Source organism: Diceros bicornis, chromosome 3 (assembly GCF_020826845.1).
Source record: "Diceros bicornis minor isolate mBicDic1 chromosome 3, mDicBic1.mat.cur, whole genome shotgun sequence".
Lineage (NCBI taxonomy): Eukaryota > Metazoa > Chordata > Mammalia > Perissodactyla > Rhinocerotidae > Diceros > Diceros bicornis.
In genome coordinates, this window is record NC_080742.1 from 42994857 (window position 1) to 43005695 (window position 10839).

The 10839-nt window shown below is 39.8% G+C and overlaps 1 pseudogene; it reads left to right on the forward strand.

Moving 5' to 3' along the window:
- Window positions 1-8283: 8283 nt before the first annotated feature.
- Window positions 8284-9716, forward strand: LOC131421891 (splicing factor YJU2-like; annotated as a pseudogene).
- The last annotated feature ends 1123 nt before the right edge of the window (window positions 9717-10839 follow it).

Sequence of the window (10839 nt, forward strand, 5' to 3'; positions counted from 1 at the left end):
TGATTTCTTTACTGTACGTGACTTCTTGCGCAGATGACGTTCAGTGTTATGCTTTTTTTGCCCATCCAGAATTTTGAATGATTACATTTCTTGTCATCTATGAAAACAACACTGTTGGGGCTGGCCTGTGGCTTAGCGGTTAAGTGCGCGCGCTCCGCTACTGGCGGCCCAGGTTGGGATCCCAGGCGCAAACGGACGCACCGCTTGTCCGGCCATGCTGAGGCCACGTCCCACATACAGCAACTAGAAGGATGTGCAGCTATGACATACAACTATCTACTGGGGCTTTGGGGAAAAAAAGGAGGAGGATTGGCAATAGATGTTAGCTCAGAGCTGGTCTTCCTCAGCAAAAAAGAAAAAAAAAAAGAGGATTAGCATGGATGTTAGCTCAGGGCTGATCTTCCTCACAAAAAATAAATAAATAAATAAATGAATAAATAAATAAATAAAAAGAAAACAACGCTGTTCCTTTTATCATCATAAGTAATAAGTTTCAGTTATCTTTGTAGTAAAATAGAAATTGACCCAAAATATATGCATATTAGCACTAATACCAAGAGGCGATATTATTAATAATTATTATTACATATGTAAATATATAGTTCTACACTTCTCATCTTTTCCTCAGCTCTATTTCTTCTCTACTTAGAGTATGTAAGAGTTGAAAGAAAGGAAGAATACATTAGAAACTATGTTCACCAAGGTGCGATGTTTTCTAGTATCCTGTTTGTCTTCAGGAGGAAAAAGAAATCTTTTCCTTTATAACTTGAACACATACCTAAGTCTTTAACGTGATGGATTCCTCCCATCTTTTAAATACTAAACCTTTGATAAATGCCTTTCTTCTCATGTAGTTAAAACACTGTCAAGTTCTCTGTCCCAACAATGGACAGAGAAATATCAACTAGAATAGATAATTTTTGAAAAAATCATCTATGTGTAAGGATGTCATTTTCATTACACAGGAAATAATAAGGACAAGACAACTGTGGTCAAGAATGATTGGAAGTCATAGAATAAAGAGCTTTATGGCACCTTAAAGTGCTTAGCATACCCCTGGATGTACTTATATATTCTTTCCTAAAATGGATCTACTGGGTAATGCTCTATTTTTCATACTGGTTTTCCTTTCCAGTCTGCCTTTTCATAGTTGCCCTTGTCTTATTTTATAAAAGAAAGTATTAACTCATCCATCTCAATATGGTACCCTATCCCAGAGATGAAAACCATATGATACTAAACAAAGGGACAATTCTAGAATGCATTGCTCTTATAGGATAGTCCCTTGAGAGAAAAATCAGGAACTGAAGGGAAAGGTATCTGATTTCTTCCAGGCCAACAATTCATGGCAAGTCTGCATTATCTATCTACCCTTCCTCCTATCTAAAAATTAGAATTATGAAGTTACGTGGTAGTCACATCATAGAGTGCATATTAATGTGTTTGGCTGAAGTGAAAAAATGAAAAATTTTAATTGAAAAATAAATTTGGCCAACTAATTGGACAAGTGCTGACTGCCAATTAATATGGCAGACATATTCCATAAATTAAGTTAAATCTACATCCTAATATTTTGACAAAAATATATTTAAAGGTAAGATACTGAAAATTACATTCAATTTATGATAAAAGTTTTATGTCAACTTTTATGTTTTATATTTTTTATATTTATATTTAATTTTATATGTCAATATATAAGAGAGTTTTCCCTTCATTTTAGGGGATCAAAAGTAAAAAGAGAAGGCCGCTACATTAGAGGATATTTGACTTTGGCCCACTATTTCTAAGGTGACCAAACTGAGACCTAGAAAAGCTCAGAGTTGTCTAAGGTCATAGAGTTAGTGACCAAGATGGAACTAAAATTCCCATCTTCAGAGTTCCACACTTATGCTCTTTTTGTTCTACATTCTGCTATCAAATTATTTATAACGAAAATGTAAGTTTCTACAGTTCAAGCAAAAGTGTTTTTATAACTAGTACTTTTGTTAATAAACATCTGGAAAATCTATTTTCTAATCCACAAACTATAGAATTATAGAACTATCTAGAATCCATAAATTATAGAATACTAAATACCGAACATTTTCTAGCACAGAGGATTTTTCCTAAACAGAACATTAGATAGCGATCTTAAGGTAAGCAAGCATGATGGGAGGTGAGGGATGCTCAAACAGCAAAGACTTAATGAATTCACAAACCAAGTTGTTTTCTGAAAGACAAGTGTCTCTGTTTTCTTTTTTTTTTAAAAAAAAAACCTGTCCCAATTAAAAGGAGTTACATTAGTTATCTATTGCTACATAACAGATCTGGCAGCTTTAAACAGCAGACATTTCTTATGTCACAGTGTCTGCGGGTCAGGAATCTAGGAGCAGCTTAGGTGGTTCTGGCTCAGGGCCTCTGCTGAGGCTGTAGTCAAGCTGTTGGCTGGGAGGGACTTTGGTTATCTAAAGGCTGTGGGATCTGCTTCCACGCTGAGGGTCATTGGTAGGCCTCAGTTCCTTGCTGACTTTTAGCTGGAGACTTCAGTTTCTCATCACAGGGTCCTCTGCTTAGGCAGCCTGAGTGTCTCCATGATGTAACAGCTGGCTTCCCCCAGAATGAGTGGTCTGAGAGATAGGGTACCAGAGAGGAAGCCATCTTTAATAACCTAATATTGGAAGTGACATAACATCCTTTTTGCCACATTCTATTGGTCACATAGACCAACCCTGCTGTGATGTAGATGGGGACTGTATGAGGTGTGACTACCAGGAGGTGAGGATAATTGAGGGCCACCTTGGAGGCTGGTTACCACAGAGGTAAACATTGCACACATACTAGAATAGTTTCTGGATAGATTAAAAATCTTTATCTAATGTTAAAACAATGAAAGCACTAAAAGAAAATGTAGGAAATATCTTCATAATCTTGGCATGGGAAAAGCTTGACACAAAAGCCAAGAAAAAAAAATCTGATTATAAAAAGTTAAAATTTTTTCCACGTTGAAAGATAATAATGAATAAGAAACACCAAATGCATGCGGGTCAGTAGAGCTTCAGTAGATTGGAAGAAAATATTTTTGATAAAAATAACAATTAACAACAATACAATATAAAGAGCATCCATAAATCAATAAGAAAAAAAAATTGAAAAAATGCAAAAAGAGTATGAAGAGCCAATTCAAATGTGCAATTAACATGGAAAAGTGCTCAGCCTTACTGTTAATTGGAGATATGTGAAGTAATAAGATAAAATGTTTTACTCATTGTGTTGGAAAAGAATATTAAAACCATAATCAATGGTAGTGTGGAAAAAATGGGTTCTTTTCTTTTTACATGGCATTTTGAGTTAAAATTTGGCAATAAATATTAACATTTTTAAAATGCATATTCTTTGACTCAGCACATTCCACAGATGTACACACAGACATATGTGCAATGATCACTCTATTATTGATAAGACTGGAATGGATTAAGGCAACTGGTAAATCTAAAATGTCTATGAGAAGGGACTAGTTAAACACATTATGATAAACCCGTATCAGGAATGAGGTAGACTCAAAAACATGTTCATAGTATACCATTAAAGGAAAAATGCAAGTTAAAAAGAATGGTATTTTTCCATTAATGAAAGCTATATGTATATATAATATGCCTTTATAAATACATAGAAAAGGAATAATATTCTCTAATAATTATTATAAATAATTGTTATTTCTGCATAAGTCGGGCAGGACTGGAGGAGGAAAGAGAAAGGAGAATTTTCTCTTTTTACTCTTTCTACTTACCTGAATTTCTTTAGAAAGAGCATGTGATATCCTTATAATTTTAAAAATTAATATGTTTATTTTGGAAAATATAAAAAAGCTTTTGGAAGAAACTAAACAGTACAGTGTTCTTCCACAGAGATGAACACTTCTAATGTTTTTATACTTTTACAAATATGATTTGCTTAATTCTTTAAAGAATTAAGTCCATTCTATATCAGTTTTATATACTGCTCTTTATTAAATAGTATTCTATAACATTTTACCATATCAATAACTTCTTCAAAAACATTTTAAAATATATTTAATTGTTCTTGGTATGGATGAAGAGTAATCTATTTCTTACTCTATTGTTCAGTAGAAGGTATTTTATAACTTTTTGCTATTTTTTTTTGCTTTCTGCTTTTTTTTTGCTTTTTGCTTTTAAAAATAACCATTTAATACACTCTTACATAAATCTTTGTTCATGTGTGGTTATTTAGAATAAAATAGAAATGAAACTTGGGTTAAAAGATTCTAATATTGGGCTGGGCTCGTGGCACAGTGGTTAAGTTCGAGTGCTCTGCTTCAGCAGCCTGGGGTTTGCAGGTTTGGATCCTGGGTGTGGACCTACACACAGCCTATCAAGCCATGCTGTGGCAGGCATCCCACATATAAGGTAGAGGAAGACGGGCATGGATGTTAGCCCAGGGCCAATCTTCCTCAGCAAAAAGAGGAGGATTGGCAACAGATGTTAGCTTAGGGCTACTCTTCCTCACTAAAAAAAAAAAAGATTCGAATATTTTTAACACCATGTGGTCTTATTTTCTGAATTTGTGTTTATACATTTGAATGATTTTATACCCATTTAGGGCATAGTTCAAGGCAATTTAATTTCAATCAGAAATTTTAAAAATTGTCTGTTAACCTCTAAAAATACGAAAATTTAAACTTTTGGAATTCAGCAGATCCAATTTGTAAAATCCAATTTGTAGGGGTGGGGGAAATTAAAATACTTCATTTTCAAGCCAAGAAAACCAGCAGTTTATAAACACATCAAGTCCTGCATGGCTATAGAATTATCTGGTTTGAGCCAATGTGGTGTCCCCAGCTCAGCTGATTCAGCATCTCTGACCTCACCTTCTCCGAGCTGATGGCAATGATTTCTTTCTGCTTTCTGTACTTTTGGAAAATGGTAGGCTTCAAGGTCCCTGCCGATGGCCCCTACACTGCCATGGCCCTCCACTTCTGGAATAGATGGGAGTAAATTGTTTCTTCCATGCAAAGCACCTTTTTAGACTAGTTTTTGCATATTTAAAATCTCTACACCTTGGTTTTGTGTGTAGAAGTGTTTTATTGATGTGAAACAAAGGAAAATGCATAGTCTATGGCTTGAATAGAAACAGCATATCTGTGTAACCGGCAATTAGCAGAGTCCTAGAAGCCTCCTTATGCCCCCTCCCCACCTCCACCTCCTCAACGGAAGTCCTTCTCCTGAGTTCAGACAGCACAGGTTCATTTTGGCTGTGTTTGAAATGAATGCACAAAGTATTTGGTTCATGCCTTCTCTTACTCAACTTTGCTTTACCTCATTTTGTTCTTTGTGTTTAGTTTCTTTCTGGTATGTGATTAAGTTGACCCACCAACACTACAGTTAATCTACCAACAATAATACCCACCTCTTTCAGCAAGCACATGTGAAACAAAAGAACATTATTTTTTAATGAGCCAAAATGTTGCCCTATTCTCTTTGGGCACAGAGAACAATTCCTAGGCACATATCTGTTTTTCAGAGATAGTTTTGGAATGCACACATTTCCTCATAGTAGTCATTACAAAAAAGAAAACCATCCCTGCCTCCTCTGAAGGACTAGTCCCATTTTATATGGGCAAGATAGATTTTTTAAAAAATTAGATCATAGATTACTGTGGCTTCAATTGTGTGCACTTCCACATTTTGCTTTTGCTGCTGTATAAGTGGAGAAGCAGAGAGATGAACTTGGAATTGCTTGGCTTGAGCTTGGAGGCACCATTCTGCCATTAATTAGATGTTTAACTGATTAGCAAGTCACTTAACTCTTGGTGTTTAGTTTGCTTAATTGTAAAATAAGAATCTGGACAAGATTATTCCTTAAACTGGGACTTCACAGTTTACACCACCCAAAGTTATATGCAAGACTCTGTTTTCATCAGATTCTCAGAGTGGTCTGTTACCTAAGAAAGGCAAAATATAATTAGGCTAACTTGCTGGTTCTCATATCTCAGCATGCATCAGGATTGCCCAATGGGCTTAAAATTGATTGCTGGCTGCACCTCCCCCCATCTTGGCCCCGCCCATGAGTTTCTGACTCAGTAGATCCGGAGCGAGGTCTGAAGTGATATCTGATCCTCCTGGTGTCAGGACCACACAGAGAACCACTGGGCCAGGTAGTTACTAAGGTCCATTTCTGTGCTTACTTCTGCAGGCCATTATGTCTTCACTAAAAGAGGCAGGTTGTATTTCGCTCATCTCTCTATCTTTGATTGCCATTCAGCACAACACATAGCTTGGTAGGAAGTTGGTGTTCGGTAAATATTTGAATGAATAAATCAGCGAATGTGCATTATGAATTCCTTTTTAAAGAGTTGATCATAAATTCATCCTAATGTGTTCCTATACCTTCTTTAAAAAAATTCAGTTTTGGAACCACAGTCTGACGGCTACTTAGTGAGAACTAGGATTAATATACTAAATAGAAGTGCATCATTATTGATTGTGTCACTCTCTGAAGTAGAGCCAGTAAAATGTGGGCCCATAATTTATAAAATGATTCTGACACTATCCGTTATTTGTTTCCAAAAGAAGCAAAAATACTTTCTTGTGAGGATTGTCTAGCCAGGTTCAGTAACAGTGCCTTGTGGGTGTTGATAACATAATGTTGACCAATTGTGAGCCCCACAGCCTACCCCCTCCATCCTAGAACAGGTCTAAGAAAGGTAAAATATCTACCTTTCTTAAACTTTAGTGGGCATCAGAATCACCTGAGGGCTTGTTAATTATGAATTGCTGACAATAGCCCCAGAGTTTCAGACTCAGTACACCTGGGGTGGGGCCTGAAGTTGTGCATTTCTAACAAGTTCCCAGGTCATGCTGCTGCTACTGGTCCAGTGACCACACACTGAGAACCACTGGACTAGATGGTTTCTAATCCCTTAGTAACAGGTATGTTGAAGCAACCCAACCCCATAAAATGGGACCTTGATTTAGACTAGCTGGAAAGCTCTTGAATTTCTGTAACTTCTTACCTAGCTTTCTCAAACTCCTGTCACCTCTGAAATCCTAAAGTATTCTTAAGAAGTGCAAGAGGGTTTGAGACATCTCAATTCAGACAGTCTTGACTTCTTACAATAGAAAAAAATTCTTTGAGTAAATCCTGGAAACTTTCTTAGCATTCTCCTTCCCCTCGAAGAGGAAAACCCAATGGTTTTCTAAGTGTAGACCCCAGACCAGCAGCATCAGCATGACCTGGAAGTTAGCTAGAAACGGAAATTGTCAGAATCCACTCCAAACCTGCCAAATCAGAAACCCTAGGGGTAGACCCAGAAATCTGTTTTAACAAGCCTTCCTAGTGATTCTGATGCATGCTTGGGTTTAAGAAGCACTGGCCTAACCTAAACTTCAGAGGCAGGACCAGGCTTTGGCATAGTATAAGGGGTTAGTGAGATGGTAGATTTTACTTTTTTGAAGGCTGATCAGAGACTGGAAAATATCTCCAGGGACAAGATGACCTGGCATGCTAAAGTGGTTTTTACCTGATATAGGAGGATAAAAGATGTCAATGCCCTGTAGCTATATGACTCAGATCAGGCTATGGAAGTAGCTGGTGGTTAATATGAACTCAATTCCAAGTGTGTAGGAACACCTGAAAAGTAATAGTTCTTCTAAAAACCGGTTTTTCTCAATTTTTTTATCTTTTATATTGAACGATGAAATGAAAATGGATTCCGGGTTTTTTTCCTTCTTCTTTCCCTTATGTTCATCAATAAGCAAGTTTCATAGTCACAAGCAGCAGCTTGTCTAAATATAACGGAATCTGGAAGATGAGTATTTTCAACATATCTCAAAATAGACTCTGGATAATACAGAGTAACATAGGGGCAACAGAGTAGTGAACAATGAATTTTATGTGTACATGCACATAGGAATCTAGATGGGAGGATTACATGTAGGCTAACTAGCTTGCAGCAAAAGATTTTAAAATCCTGATGTCACATTAATGCTGGGGACAAAATAACAGATGAAATATCTGATCATTTATCTTTTGTTGGTCAAACCTTAAAGCTTTTCCATGTATTTTGGAAAAGCTGTTTACTTTGCCCATATGGCCTCTAGTCTTTTGTTTACATCAAAACATGTTTCACATTGGAGCCAATGAAAAAGGCAGGATGTGTATGCCACAGCCAATGATAGAGGCCGACGGAAGTGACATCAGCGGAAGTGCAAGGGACAGTCGGGGAAGTTCGGCGGACACGGAGCGTCAGCAGTTCTCTTGTGCTTGTGAGAAGAGTGGGAGGTAAAGATGTCAGAGCAAAAAGTTTTAAGCAAATACTACCCACCTGACTTTGACCCCAAAAATCCCCGTACTGAAGCTCCCCAAAGACAGGCAGTACGTGGTGCGATTGCAGGCCCTCTTCAACCTGAGGTGTAAGACGTGCCGAGAAAAATCGATGAGGGCAGGAAGTTTGACGCGCGCAGAGACGGTGCAGAACGAGGCCTGCTGGGCCTGCCCGTCTTCCGCTTGTGCATCAAGTGCGCGCGCTGCCGGGCAGAGATCACCTTCAAGACAGACCCCGAAAACACAGACTACGCCGCGGAGCACGGAGCCACGTGCATTTTCCAGGCCAAGAAGCTCCTGGAGGCGGAGAAGAGGGTGCAGAAGGAGCGGGAGGACGAGGAGCTGAACAACCGAACCAAGGACTCCAAGCTGGAGATGGAGTTTCTGGAGAACCTGCAGGAGCTCAAGGACCTGAGCCAGCAGCAGGCCCACGTGGACTTTGAGGCCATGCTGAGGCAGGAGCAGGAGCACGAGAGGACGAGAAGGAGGCGGCAGCCTTGGTGGAAGAAGCTAGGAAGCAAAGACTGCTGGAGACGCCAATTCGGAGGAGGATGCTGCTGTTCCCACCCCGGCCGGCCCTCCTGCGCAACCCCATCGCCATCCGGGAGGAGGCCCCAAAGGCCAAGAGGAAGGTGGAGAGCTGGGAGAGGAGCGTGGCACCTTTGGCGGCAGGCCCCAACTCACTGGGCTTGGGCGCGGTGAAGAAAACGGACCTGGACCGCAGCACCCAGCAGGGCCAAGAGGCACCCGCCCTGGGCACCGTGAAGAACGGGAAGGCTGCCGACCCTGCACCCCAGACGCCAGGCCCCTCCTCCCAGAGCCAGCTGGGTGCATATTCGGACAGCGAGGACAGCAGTGGCAGCAACTGTCTGGGGCCACCGCCCAGGCCCTTTGCCGGGGCAAGGGTCACACGGCCAGCTCCAGCCAATGGCGGCGGGAGGCCTTGGCACCAACCAGAGCCGCGGCTGAACAAACATGAATGTCCTCCCAGGCCGGTGGTGCCAGCGAGGGCTTCAGCCAAGGGACTGGGTTTCTCTCCTGTCACCCCACCCACCAGCCCTCTGGGATCTCAGGGTCCGCAACTCACGCTGCCCCTCACCTGGCGCTGAGTTCAGGGCTGCGACATCCCTGGAGCAGCTCTCAGCTTCTGGAAGGCCTTCGCAGTACTCTCTTGGACAGTCTTTGAGATGTCAGCCTTGTGTTTTCGGCGTGAGGGTAAGCCCATCCATCCCTGGTTGGCTCCATCCCTTCCTGCCACAAAACTGTCTGAAACCGATAAAAGGATCCAGCCCCCCCCCCCAAAAGTTCCACATCATAGCATGTGAGTACTAAACTGCTTCTGAAGTATTATGAACAATGACAATGGCCCATGTTCTATAAACAAGTACATTTTAAAATTTCCAGATATTTTTCTAGCATATTATTCTTATTGCTTTCTAGTTTAATTTCTGTGTGGTTAGAGAACATACACAGTATGATTTCAAAGCTTTTAAATTTATTGAGACTTGTTTTATAGCCCAGCATATGGTCTATCTTGGTGAATATACCATGTGCATTGGAAAATAATGCGTACTCTGCAGTTGTTGGGCAGAGTGTTCTATAAATATCAATGAGGTCATGGTGGTTGATGGTGGTGTTCAGATATTCCATTGTTAACGACTTCTTAGCCCAGTAGTTGTACCAACTGCTAAGAAAGGGGTATTAAAATCAACCCAGATTGTAAACTGTCCCTTCCTCTGTTTAATTTGACCGGTTTTGCTTCATGTATCTGGAAGCTGTGTTATTAGATGCCTACACATTAGATTGTTATGTTTTTCTCATGAATTGGCTAATTTTTCATTATGAAATGTCCCTCTTTACTTCTAGTAATAATCTTTGTCTTGAAATCTACTTTATCTGATAGTACAGTCACTCCACCCTTTGTAGTGTCAGAGAAAAACCACAGGCCCAAAATGGCGTCACTTGTGCTATATCCCATGATACCAAATCTAGATTTAATACCTGAGCTAATTGCAGTTTCAACCTTTCAAAGAAATGTGACTTTTTAAAGAAATGTGACTTTAGTCAACCAGTCTGGAATTTTCTGGTCAGTACCATTGAGGTAATCTGTTATGTGGGCTCTCTCCATCCCCCAGAGGAAGAAGAGGCAATCTGCATGATAAAACCCTTGCTATTCCCTTCCACCCAAAGAGAAGATATCCTGGCCCCAAATAATCTTTTCTTTTCTTTTGCTAATACCTTCTTGCCCATCCTCCTTCAGCCTGTAAAAACCCTCCATTTTCTACAACTCCTTGGAGCTCCCTCCTAGTTGCTAGATGGGATGCTGCCTGATTCATGAAACAGTTAATAAAGCCAATTAGATCTTCAAATTTACTCTGTTGAATTTTGTTTTTTAACATTAGGCATACTGTTCGTATGGCATATCTTTTTTCATCTGTGTACTTTCAACCTATTTGTGTCTTTATATTTAAAGTATGCCTCTTGTACAACAGCACGTAACTGAGTCTTTTTTTAAAAAAA